This window comes from Thunnus maccoyii, chromosome 15 (assembly GCF_910596095.1).
Source record: "Thunnus maccoyii chromosome 15, fThuMac1.1, whole genome shotgun sequence".
Lineage (NCBI taxonomy): Eukaryota > Metazoa > Chordata > Actinopteri > Scombriformes > Scombridae > Thunnus > Thunnus maccoyii.
Genome location: NC_056547.1, coordinates 13,507,218 through 13,520,983, shown reverse-complemented (window position 1 = coordinate 13,520,983; position 13,766 = coordinate 13,507,218). Strand labels below are relative to the sequence as shown.

At 39.7% G+C, this 13,766-nt stretch overlaps 1 protein-coding gene across 7 annotated transcripts in view; it reads right to left on the bottom strand.

Moving 5' to 3' along the window:
- LOC121912876 (chromosomal protein D1-like) overlaps window positions 1-13,766 on the bottom strand; it is a 42,640-nt gene that overhangs the window by 21,480 nt on the left and 7,394 nt on the right. For 6 of the 7 annotated variants that reach the window (XM_042435394.1, XM_042435397.1, XM_042435398.1 and 3 more), the window contains one exon: window positions 4,810-4,892. The gene's annotated coding sequence lies outside the window, so the exon portion shown is untranslated. Of the gene's footprint in view, window positions 1-4,809; window positions 4,893-11,883; window positions 11,988-13,766 lie in introns of all 7 variants that reach the window. The other variant, XM_042435396.1, reaches the window with a different exon arrangement.

The following is a 13,766-nucleotide window of genomic DNA, read 5'->3' as shown; positions in this document are numbered from 1 at the left end:
ACAAGTAAATGTGTTTAAGGTGATGAACGGCTGCGTTGGGACTTGTTCAATTACATTAGAGGGATAAAAGCCAGTTATAATCAGCCTCAGCTTGTAATTGTACTAAAAACTCAATAATTAACTATTATTAAATGAAAGACGAGCCAAGTAAGTGTTAACTTCTAAAGGTACGGCAGCTCCATATGCTTAATAGAGACATAGATTGTTTTTTTTTTTTAATTGGACAGCTTCCAAATGCAAACCCATTCACCTCTCCTCTCTCCGCTGCCCTCTGCCATGCTAAAAGCCCACCCTCCGCCTACTCTTCATTTTCTTTCTTTGGCCATCCCCCCGCCTCTCTAAGTACCTCTTATTTGTCCTTCATCACTGAACATTTCAGGCCTCAAAATCTTTTACAACTTTTTTTTTCTTAGACAATCTCTCTGTTCATACCAACTAAGTCTCCCCCCTTCATCCCCTTCATTCCACTCCTCCCCTTTTTAAACCTCTCTCACCGTCTCATTCGCAGTCAGCTCACGCATGAATGCGGCATGGTTGTGCCAATGCCAGCTCTTTGCCAATCTGCCTGGGTGTGTTTGTGTGCCAATGTGATTCTGGTGGGAAGCCCCTGCACCGGAGGCAAGGGTGACGTATAAACCCGAACCCCGGCTGGTGTCGGGTCAGATGAAGCTTTGTGAGGATTACAGTTCGCCCTCTTGAGTGAGCAAAAACAAATTAATCATGTTGAACCAAAGTACATATCTGGATACGCCTAAAATCACCAAAACAGACCTAAAAATCATTGGAAACTGGGTGTAATACTAATAACTAAAAGATATTTTACTAGTGTGACATTTCATCCCAAACCTCTCAAGTCGTTTAGCATCTAATGAAAGCATGTAGCCAAAGTCAAACATTAGTTACTAACTCAGTATAAGCTGTTTTACTGATGTTTTCCACTTATTACAACAATTTATTTGTGTCCAAATTATAACTTTGCATTTAACAATCATCAATGTAGCAAGAAAATATAAGCTAAAAAAAGAGCAACAAAAATACCATTACTGACCCAAGAGCCAAAAACCAAGATAGCTACAAGAAGAAGGATTAGTATTGCAAGAAAATACTGAAAAAAAACTTTGATACTAAGATTTTTTATGCCTAAATATATTTTTTTTTATATAAAGTTAAACAAAAATGCCCTGTTGCTAGTCAATTACAAGGGGCTAATTTCCCCAAAAAGCTAATTACAGCCAGTTTTTAAACAGTCCTTGTAATACAACATTCATGTAAACTTCTCAAATTAAATTTTGCATTAATTTAATTTGTTAATTTAATTTAAATCGTTATCACATCCAATAATGACTCCAGGGATGTGGATTATCACACATGTGAACATCATGTGTTAATCTTGCCTAACAACAGCTGAGACAATACTGAGTGATAAAATATTGTTTCTCAGTCATTACTGCGAAAATAATTACACTCTTTAATTTGAGGAAAAATCAATCTCATAAGTTTTAGGGTTTTGTCTGAAAACTGGAGGCAGAGATTTTGATTCATCTATTGACTGACAGTTAAGGGACATAATTTATAATAAACATATTCAAGTAATACAGTTATTACAGTAATTACAGTAAGAAAAAAACTAGGTATGGAATTTCAATAATACACTTAGGAAAGCTTAAATCATTGTAAAATACATCTGCATTTTTTCTTCTTCTTTTCACCTTATAATTGTTACTCCGATTTTCAAGATTTTGGTCTTTTATCTTTAGATGTTGATATTAAAACAATAAGTATTCTGTTCTTCCATGTTGAAACATGCATATAAAATACACTAAATTTGTAAACAACAGTGGGCAGACAGAGGGCAAAGACCTCATGGGCTTTTCCATGAGAACGTGACCAGAAAAACAAAGAAACTCTAACTGAATGATTGACTAACTGGAGAGAATTAAAGAAGCAGTTTTTCTTTATAAATGTCGCCACGGACAAAACAAAGATTTCAGGTGACTTCTCCACCACTCATCCTCTTTGAGAAGTGACGCAGAGAGACTACGGCACCACCCAAACAATGTAGGGGCATGGAGTAGCGAAATCTGCCCAGTGACAGCAAATAAACTGTTAACCGCAGCTATGATTCGTCTGGCAAGTGCCAGCTCAACAGGAATGCTGGGCTCAGACAGCGGTTCTCAAACTCAGGGCCAGGGACTGCTTGATTTTACAGAATGGCACGTTCTCTGTTAAAGTGAACTGAAGTGTATTGTTTTGTAATAAATATACTTCCATAAATATCTAATTTAAATCAAAAGGAAATAAAAAATAGGGCTAGTGACTATTTGATAAGAAAAACAAAAACAAAAAAAATGCAGAGACAAACAAATAGATAAACATAGAAATTAATAAATAAATGTATTTGTCAAATACTCTCAGAAAAGGTCACCAAAATGTCACCATTTCATTACTTCCTCAAGAATATTTATACAAGAAAGAAGTCATGTGACTGTTTGGAGACTGTGGAGAAAGACAAAGATTACGTGCCTCTCTGCTGTCTCCCTCAAAACTAGATCTGACCCCGTGTGGTGAGGACTCAAACCTGTGATGCTAACGCTTCTCCTCAGTCAGATGACAACTAAGTGCAGGGCCAGGATAAGTATATACTACTCGCAAACCATAAATTATTAGCTCTCTCAAGATAGAATGAGATTCTGTAGTGCAATTTCTCCCAAACACCCTTTTTTCAGTCTCCTCGTACCTTATTTACCATGGCAGAAAACGTTACCATGGGAACACACTACCAGGCAACCTCAGTGGCTTGGCATGATGCCCAATGGTTGCTAGGGCACTGTTGTCAATGGCTATTGGGTTGTGTGGGCCAGTATGTGTGTGTGTGTGTGTGTGTGTGTGTGTGTGTGTATGTGTGCATGGTCTGTGTATATGTGTGTGTGAGTAGGAGAGGCAGAGAAAGAACGATAAGTAGGATAACGTGTGTGTGACTGTTTGTGCGTGTTCACAAATGTGTGCTGTATACAATCCACACAGTGCGTATAAGCTTAAAAAAAAAAAAAGTGCACTAACAATTTAATGTTCTTCCTCCATAATGAAGGAAGGCTGTTATATGGGTTCAATATGTAATTATTTTAAATAATATGAACCATTTTGAATTGGTTTTCTTATTGCTGGTTTGACTCTGTGGGTGACAAATGATGGGAGGCAGCTTATTTTGGCTAATATACTCTCATTTTTTTTCTTGGTAGTGTGTGTGCTTGTCAAAGAGAAAGAAAGAGAATAATCACGCAAGCAGTTATGTGATGTCCCATATGCAATTATATTGAATAACATACACAGACGGGTGACAAATTAAAGGAAAAACCTTGAATAAATGAGTGGAGAAACATAACGAATGCAGATGCTTCCACACAGGTGCACTGCATGGTACAATTAAACAATTAACATCCAATCATGCTCTGTGGCTTGTATAAAATGCTGAGCAGGCCCAGTTGATTCTAATTTTGTATGAAATGGCAAGAGGAAAAGATCTAAGTGACTTTGAAAGAGGGTTCAGTGTTGAAGAGGGTTCATGCAGGAGCTTCAGTCAAGACTGCTCAGCTGGCTGGTGTTTCAATAGGAACAGTGACTAAAGTGACATCTGCATTTAGATCTATGGGAAAGTTGTCAGTAAATAGGGTCGGAAATTGTGGTCGACCGCACACATTTGATCGACAATTACATAGAGAGGGATATTATAGTAGGGTTGCAGTGCATAAACCCCTCATTACAAAGATGAATAAGAGTTCAGTGGTGCAAAAACCATAGGCACTGGTCTACAGGGATGTGGAAAAAAGTGATATAGTCAGATGAGTCATCCTTCACCATATTCTTGACAAATGTGCATGTGTGGCGTTCACCAAGACTACGGTAGAGGCCTGAATGCTTGACCCTTACAGTGAAGGGATCCGGTGGCTCTGTTATGCTTTGGGGGGCATTTTGCTGGCATGGTTTGCGTCCACTTGTCCCCTTAGAGGGAAGGGTCACTGCAAATCAATACAAAGTTGTTCTGAGTGATCACCTTTATCCTATGATGAAACGTTTCTATCCTGATGAGAGTGGTCTCTTCCAGGATGACAATGCCCCAATTCACAGGCCACGAGGGGTCACTGAATGGTTTGATGAGTATGAAAATGATGTGAATCATATGCTATGACCTTCACAGTCACCAGATCTCAACCCAGTTGAACACCTATGAGAAATTTTGGACTGACGTGTTAGACAGCGCTCTCCACCACCATCATCAAAACACCAAATGAGGGAATATCTTTTGGAAGAATGATGTTCATCCCTCCAGTAGAGATCAGAGACTGTAGAATAAATGCCGAGGCACATTGAAGCTATTCTGGTTGCACATGGTGGCCCAACTTACTAAGACACTTTATGATGGTTTCTCCTTTAATTTGTCACCCGTCTGTACATGATGTCTCTCCGATTTAGTTTTCTTTCAGCAGGTTTGATTGTATGATAGCTAAAAGTCTGTTTATGTTAGGGAGCGATATAACAATGTTGCTTCAATACGCTTCAATGATAAGAGTAAAAATAAATGAGACTGGAAGAGAGAGAGAAAGACTGTCAGAGGGAGAAGAAAGAAAAGCTGAGAGACGTGGAAATGTTGTCCTCACTGTGTATTTGAAGCTGACGTTCTCCATCACTGGCTCTGATCTTTCTCTGTCTCCTCTGTGTTGAGCTGTTTGCTCTCTCTCTTTCATTTCAGTTGGATTCAAAGAGTCTTTGTTTGTATAAACGGGAAGAAACAGATGTTGCCAAAGCATTTACCTCACAACCGGAATCTAGTTTGAGGTTTTTCCCATGGCTCTCTCTTCTCACTTGGGGATCTTCTTTAGTTGACCATTGCGTTCCTGAAATCAGCAGAGCATCATGCAGATTATTAGCATACCACAGGATAGGAAGGGAAACATCAATAAACACACTGAGCCATGAAGTTGGAGTAAGTAAATAAATAGTCAGCCACCCAGACACAACCCTTTTTGGGTTTTTGTCCAGGGCCCCATAGTCTTGTACTGCCATTTTTAGCAATAAAAACACCCAAGACTCAATCATGAAAGAATACTACGATATCATTAAATCATAATGGACCAATCCCTGATTAGAGATGAAGCACTCAGCGGAACAAAGAAATGAATAGAAACAGAAGCATTTATGATGGAGGAAGCATCAAACATCTAGTGCAGAGTATGAAATGGATTAACAAAGTGGGAGATAATGGTGAGAATGAATACTCTGCCATTAACAAAGCATGAATGGGAGGGTTAGGGTACAGAAATACATGTACAGCAGAGACGGTTAAAGACAATGGTGATGAATAATACATTAATAACGCTGGAATATACAATCCAACATCATAAATTAAACAGCAGTGAGCCAAACAAATGCAATCATTATGACACTCCAACACAATGAAAGACAACAGAGATGGAGATGTACGGCTTTGTGTTGGTGTGCGCTCATTAATTTCCACATGTGAACGTATATATGTATATATATATATATATAAATATATATATACACACACACACACACACACACACACACACACATATATATATATATATATATATATATATATATATATATATATATATATATATATATATATACACACACACATATATATATATATATATATATATATATATATGGGTCTGTTCGCTCCTGTCTGCATGCACTTAAGGAAAGCGAGTCCAGCCTGTGGTGCATCTTATCCAATATTACCAAGAGGAAACACAGCCTCTCCCCTTCGCCTCTTTTTTCCCCCAGCCCTTTGAACTCAAGCCGCTGCTGGAGATGCAGTCTGACTGAGCACAGCGTGTCCTGAAATGAGGTCAGAGGGCAGGACAAACAGTCTGGTGTCATGGCAACTTGATGCCACCAACCAAAAATTTGGAGGGGCCACAGTAAAGGCCGGTCAACCTGTCACAGCTTACAGAAGATGGCAGCCCCATCATTCAAATATTGAATTAAACAATGAACCTTAAAGGATAGACTGATGATTTTCTATACTTTTATCTACGAAAAAAAGACCAAAACCAAGTATGAATTAATCCTATTAACAAATATTGCCTGTGTAGCTAAAGTCTAATATGGCTTAATCTTCTTTTTCATTGTTATTTAATAACTATTAAAATTAAAAACACATCAGTGAGACAACATTGCACTGGCTGACATGTTCCTTCATTATGATGAAAATGGGCGCTGTAATTTACTTTGAATCGATCGCACATACACTATCCTGCTGCTGTAAATAGCACATATTCATCCACGGTTAAAAATAGTCCCCAATAAATGCACTATTTACTCTTGTTTGAGTAATGTTTACAAAAAACTTCAGTGCCCTGCTGTTTTATAAAATTATTTAGCTTTTAAGTAGCATTTGTGACCCATTTTCTTCAGTACATGTGTCTCTAAATAAAGATATTGGGATGTTGTTGGTTTTTATGTTTTCATGGGATTTTATGATTGTAAGAAAAATATGGAATAACAGCAGCTTTTCCCCTTTAAATATACTCAGTGCTCATGATCATAAATCATTTTTTATTTCTTTTTAAGTGTGACTGTTTTATGTTTTTTCTCATGCCTTTTACCTTCTTATATATTTATTACAATGCAGTTTTTGGAAAGATTATCAAACTCGAGTGACTTAATTTGATCATTTCCTTCTGACGTCTTGCTGAAATAGAGAATTAGAGCCAGAAATTACGCCTTGGCTCACATACTTCTCTGAACAAATGCCCCCTCACTGAATTCCTCTCATTTGTTGCATTTACAATTCAGCAAACCTGAGAAATGAACTGCAGCTGTAATTGTGTCGCCTGCCGGTGCCAGCCCTAGACTGCCTGTGTTTTCCTCTCACTCCTGAGGTGTTGGATCAATATGGAATCCAGGTTCCTTTGTATAGCTTGTCTGATGCTTGAGCTGAGACCTCTCCAAACCTTTATGTTTTCAGCCTCTGAAATCTCTCAGATGAAGAGTGTGTGATTGCAGATATCTGCAGGGCTGGTGTGTGTGTGTATGTGTGTGTGTGTGTTAACGTTCAATGCTGTTAACATATAACAGGTTTGTGAATCAATGGTTTTAGCCTTTTTTCTCTGCGTATATATGTGTGTGTGTGTGCGCACGCACATATGTGAGGCTTGTACGACACACGGCGCATGTGCTGCATCTGTACGGGTGCGTGCACGAGGTCTGTGTGCGCATGGTGTGTGTCCTTGTGTTTGTTCAATGCGGCAGAGGGTGGAGTGGCAGATCAATAGGAAACAAATGAATTCAGATCAATATTAAGCCAGGGAGTGAAGGAGAGAGAAGGAGAGATTGAAAGCGAGTGAGTGGGGTGATGCACCACAGAGGAGGAGGAGGAGGAGGAGGAGGAGGGGAAGGAGGAGGAGGAGGAGGGGTGGTGGTGGGTTGGAGGGGTGATGTGTTACCAGCAGCACAGCGACTAACTGTACACTTGGGAAAGACCACTCATTTCTACAGCCAAAACCTCAGCGCTTTGAGGTCATTGACGGTTAAAATGGATGGTTAAGCGAGGTAGAGAGAAAACAGAGAGACATGAGAGCAGCGGTGCGCTGGAGAGAAGCCCGGCATTCCTGCATCAATGGTTGGGTTCTGTTTTAGTGGACGGCAGCAGTGAAATGAGACCAGATAGTGCTTATTTTTCATCATATCTTTGTTTTTAATTTCAGTGAGAACCTTTCCTGGTTAAAAAAGTTACTTTTCTGTTGTTGTTGTTTTTTTTGTTTTTTTTACAAATATCCCTTTAAAAGGTGTGCCGAAAGTGACGTCTGAATTTTAATCTTTTTTATACATCCACTCTTTCGACACTTTTTCATGCTTGTAATGTTTCATGCAGCTAAATGTGACAATAATCATTATAAATATAACCATCATTACCATTAAACGTTTATTACAGTAGTTTAATATGACCATTATGACACTGTTTCACTTTTTTTTTTGTCAAACACTAATCTGGCAATGACTGTGGTGAGACAGTCATGGCTGTAAATAAACAAACCTTGATCTCACATCTCACAGGGGCGACATCTGCTACTGTCAGCACACGGCAGCTGTAGTCAAAGTGAACTTTGACCCTTTTACTCCCATTCCCTTCCTAAATAACACATTTTCCTTCTCCCCGAGCATGATAAGATTAGAAATCTCGGGCTAGCTAGGATTTAATTCTGACCTTTCAACTTAAAACTCCCAGTTGGAGCTTGACATTTACAGCTAAACCAGTAAATACCGAATACATTCAGATTGGAGGGTTTGACTTCTAATGTCCAATTTCTGCAAGATTTACAAAATACCAAGGTTCAAAAATTCTGGTTCAAACATCATTTACACTACTACTAAACAATCTTTGGCAATGTTAATTCTGGTTTGCACTCATAAAAAACTCTAATTCTTGGGTGGATTTGGAGGCTACTGCCCTTCAATCTTCATGTCTGAGGAAAGCTGTTTTCCATGCAAAAGCACATGTAAGGTCCTCTACTGAAATGTGATACACCAGTCAACTGTATGTTTATCTAGGCTGTGATGGAAAAATCACCAGGGATTTGATCAAGTATCTTATTTCTATTGTTGAGAATATTATTTTGAGCTGTATCGATGTAATTCTCTTTTACTTTTTTAAACTCTTTAGTTATTTATGTAGGTTTACAGTGTTTGCAACATTATTGTATAAGCCAGTCATTATCTCAGTTGCATTCATCAACATCAGGTCTATTTATTGGTGAGATACAGTATATCATACCAGAGCAGTGATTTCTGCCTATGCTGGGAAAAAAAAAAAAAAAAAATTGAGATTCTTTCACTCGGAGTATCGCCTTGAAATTGCTAACAGGATTGCTTAGCTTTGTGTATCTGCTCATCTCTCGGCTGTGAGATCAAAGCATCAAGAGCCATTTTGGGAGTCGGTACTGAATGAGACTTTGAAGTGATAGTGGCGAAAACAAACACATGGGCGCTGAGTGCTTGTGAACGGGCACTCTCCGCTACCAGCTCAAGGTTCCTCAGCTCTTGAGATGGATTTCAATGATACATACCTCAGTTAGCTTTGAGTGCCGTATCTATGATGCCTTAGAGAAAATACTGTACGCTGTAAGGGATATTGTTTAATTGGAGAGACTACATATAGCCATGGATTCCCCTTCAAGGAGAAGCATGAATAGCATTGAATACTATGAGACAGATTTTATTGGCGGTTAATGTTAGCTTCATACTGTAAGTATTTAGAGAGCATCAGGTTAAATTTCACATCCAGCTACATATGTTTGACCTTGTAAACTATGATCTAATTGGGTTTCATTAAATCTTTTACAGTATAATCAGCTAAGAGTCTAATGTGCTCAGTAAAAGCTGTTAATTTTTCCTATTCTGTTGGAAAATTAGGTTTGGAAGAAAGTTATAATGATAACTTATACATGCAACAAAAATATTACAGAAATGAGTAAGGGATGTCCAAATAACCAGCTGAAATTTTATGTTGGAAATTTAGCTCTCACAATTAAAACTTCACTTAATTCACATTTTGGCTATATTCCCCTATCATTAAAAACGGATCAACGATGACAATTTAACTCATTATTATAATCATCACAGCTATAACTGTGATTAATAAGCTACATCTGCAACTAACAGTTAATATCATTAATGATTGGTCATTTTGGTCTCAAAAATGTAAGAAAACTGTCGATTACATTTTCCGGCAAATCAAGGTTGCATGTTTTGTCTGATTTACTTTTCAAAATCCAAAGTAATTCATTTTACTATCATAGAAAACCAGCAAATATTCACACTGGGACAGAGAATGTTTGGCATTTTAGTGGATTATCAAAGTTGTTGCAGGCTAATTTTCAAATTTTCATTTTACTAATAAATAATAAACTAATCATTTTAGCTAGCATATAATGTGGATTTACAGTTTAGCCATGACTGTATTAGACAGTGAGAAATTTCTCTCAGTTTATATACATCAAAGCAGTCAGATTATAGATCATACGTTGTATTGTCTTTTAGTGTGTCTCTGTGCTACATAAATGGTACAACGCTTCATATGAATCATCATAAATTGCATACTTTGCAGAACCCAACGGACCCAGTGGAGCAAAGGAGGGACTGGGTGAGAGGAGTTGCAGCCTGCGACAGCTGCCTTCTGAGTCAATCTATCAGACTTCAGTACGGGAAATAATGTCTGAAGCGGTGAGCTCAGCAGTCCTTCAACCACATCACTGTCGCTCATTTCACTCTTGTTGAACTCACACTATCATTTTCACCTTTGGCAATTTTCGCACAGTGAGTAAAGTTGAGAGACAGTGACCATGGATACAAACGAGATAAAGAGGGAGGCAGAGAGAGAGAGAGAGAGACGGAGGCTGCAGATAAAAATGTGTGTGTGTGTAATCTGTTATGTGTGAGAAAAGGAACATGAGAGAAAAAGAAAAAGATCCAAATGACTAATGATTATTTATCACAAACCTAACTTGACATTTTCAAATTGCTTACTTCGTCTGCTCAACTGTACAAAACTAAAAAGAAAAGACTTCATATGTGCGAAGTTGAAATCAGCAAACGTTTAACATGTTTCCCTAATAAATGACTTTCAAACATTATTGTTTCATTAAATAATCGACTGATTGTTTCTGCACTAATTATAAGTTGGCTTTGTTTCATGCGAAGACTCATTTTCCATTTTGGCTTATCTGATAGAGGAAGTAAAACCCCACAGAGATAGCTGAAGAGAGAGAGAGACAGACAGACAGACAGACAGACAGACAGAGAGAGAGACAGTGAGAGATACCTGAGGCAGTGATGTAGAACATCAACTCCAACCAGACAGTCTGCTAAAAAAAAAAAAAGCATGGAGAAGCAAACATCGCCATGTCTCTCAGCTTTTCTTCCTCTCTCTCTTTTTTTAATCTGACAACCTCCCCCCTCTCTGTCTGTCTCTCTGTCTGTCTGTCTCTCTCTCTCTCTCTCTGTCCCCCTGAGCTGTGTTCTGTGTGTTCCATCCCCGCCTCTCTCCATCTCCGTGCCTCTAATGTGCTTTGGCGTGTGTTACCCACGGGTGCTTGTGCACTGCTGCCGCCATCCTAAAGCCGGGTCAGGGGGGCAGCTGAAGCGGCGCGATGCTGTCTGTGACATCATCAGTCACTGCTATTACTCACGTCTCACCTCCCCTCACTGTCTGAAACTGCCAGGGCTTTAGGTGCTTGGTGGCGGGCCCGGCCGACACAGACACGCACGCACAGACTCCCGGAGCTAAATTAAACGGCATTTGAGGAGCTTCGTTCAAAATCCGAATCGAATTTGGAAATTTTGGTTATCTGAAATTGTTTAGTCAGTATCTCGCACACAGCTGACACATAATCTTAATGTATTGTGCAATCACTTCGTCACAGTCGGTGTCTGAACATGCCTGAAATGTTGAATACATATTTTATGGAATTAAAGTCTTCACTTCATAATTCAGATAGACAGCTTTAGCCTAAACAAACTACAAGATGGGTATTAAATATTTTAACATGCAAGAATAGTTCAGATGGTTTGGTACGCTGGTCTATGACAGAAAAGTATGCTAAAAAATGATTATATGTATATGTATCAGGGCTTATTATCGATTAATCTGTTGATTACTTTTTTTTAATTCATCTAATCATGGTTTAGTCTCTAAAATGTCTAAAAAAATCCACCCATCAAATGTCTTGAGGTATAAAACTGTGCAGTCTACATCTGTGCGAAAGAGAGAAATGTGCTTCTGTTCAGTGAGCATGTGCGCCAGGTTCAGAGTGTGTCAAATCACCACATCTGCCATCAGTGGAAACGCTCCCGTACCTGGGGGTCTGTCTGTCACCCCCGCTGTCAGCCAATGAAGAGGTGAGACTCTACAAACTCCTTCACTCAGGGATACAGATAGCTGGTCTGAAGCCCCTCTGCCTCTGTGTGGGAACACACCGTATAAATCATACATGACCAGCACCACCAGGCACCATACGCATGCTACTGCACTGCATTAATAACAAGCTTGCCAGTGCCGTGTTCACAAGAATACAGAGAATGTATATGTCTACATCTTTTTTGTCTCACTCCCCTGCACTCCCGCCCGCCATGTCCTCTTGAAAGCATCTGCGGCAGTGAACTCAATGTGCCACAGAAAAAGAGCAAGACAGACTTGACACAAAAAAAAAAAGAGAGGAGGGTGAAGGGTTGCAGAACGGATAAACCAGACAACGACAGAATAATGACGTTTAGAGTATAAATACCTAAAGGCATGAATATTTGAAGAAGAAGAAAAACAGGAACAGAAAGTGCACGGGGACAAATAAAAGACAGAACGAACAGTGAGAAAAGCACGAGGCAAAGTAGGACAGCAAAATAGACGGCGTGACTGAAAGACAGACAGACAGATTAACTAAAAGAGACACAAGAGAGAGACAGAGACAGACAAAGAGCGAGCAGGAAGAACAAAAGATGAAATGGTGGAAAACGAGAGAGAGAGAGAGAGAGAGAGAGAGGAAGGAGAGAAAGAAAGATAGACTTGGAGCCAGACACGAGGAAAAAGAGGGGTGAGAGAGAGAGAGAAAGACAGGCACAGAGCATTAGAGAGAGAGATAGAGGAGAGCAATGAGACGGAGGCGCAGGGCGGCAGTGCGCATGCTAAAATAGGTGGCAGACTCTTGTCAGTGCAGTGACCTAGTCGCGCAGGACTGAGGAATTCTCCCCGTCGACCCGGACACATTCCTCCGGTCCTCAGACGTTAACCCATGCCACACCACCATACTGTACTGCAGTGGCTTACATGGCTTCTCCGTCACTGAGCGTGCTACACCAATGAAAAATATCAGCTCAACTATCAGACGTGTACACATGCTGCTGATATTACTATAGAGAAAGCATTAACATATCCGATTTTGAGTGTCTGCTTGCGAATGAATCTGGAAATAAAGGAACCGCAGCTTATTTGTAACATGCTTCTTGAAAGTGGGAGCAAACTGCTACAAATCTCTGAGCAAACACCTTCTACAAGAATTGAAATATCAGGTGAAGTACGCAGCTCCACCAGCTCTGAATCAACGGTCTGTGCCGCCAGGGAAGAATGTGTGTGCATGTGTGTGCACAGGGCCCTGCAAAAACACATTGTGAGAATATCAGGGCAAGAAGGGCTCTATTGTGTCACGGAGGCAGAATGTAGCTCTTATTCTCCTGCTGCTGGACTGGGGGCATGGGGGTGACATCAGCACAAAGACGAAAATGTAATGTGAGGCATCTCCAAAGCTAGCTTCAAGGCTAGACCACAGGCCGCTCTTTATACCCAAACTCTCTCACTTTTCAACAACATCTGATAATCGGGACGTGACCAACAGATGACCCTTCCACTTGTTGCTTACTAAGATAAGTCACAGCCAACAGTGTTACAGCAAACTGACTCAAACGGGCGTGCTAGCAAAATGAAAGATTGTCTGCTTGCTGCTTTCACGTCGGCCCACAGTTAGCACATATCTGTGAGGTTAATCACGACAGAATGACTCAGGGAAGAGTAACTCAATTATTCTGATGGTGCATCGACGTTTCGATCGGGCCACAGACTAAAATGGCTGACCAAGTGTTCCTGACTGCTGAGTGCCATTAAGCAAAAAATCTGGTCAGTAAAGCACTCGATTTTACATAAAACTATACGTAGGCTAAATCTTTTGGGACAAAAAGAAAGGTGCAGGATA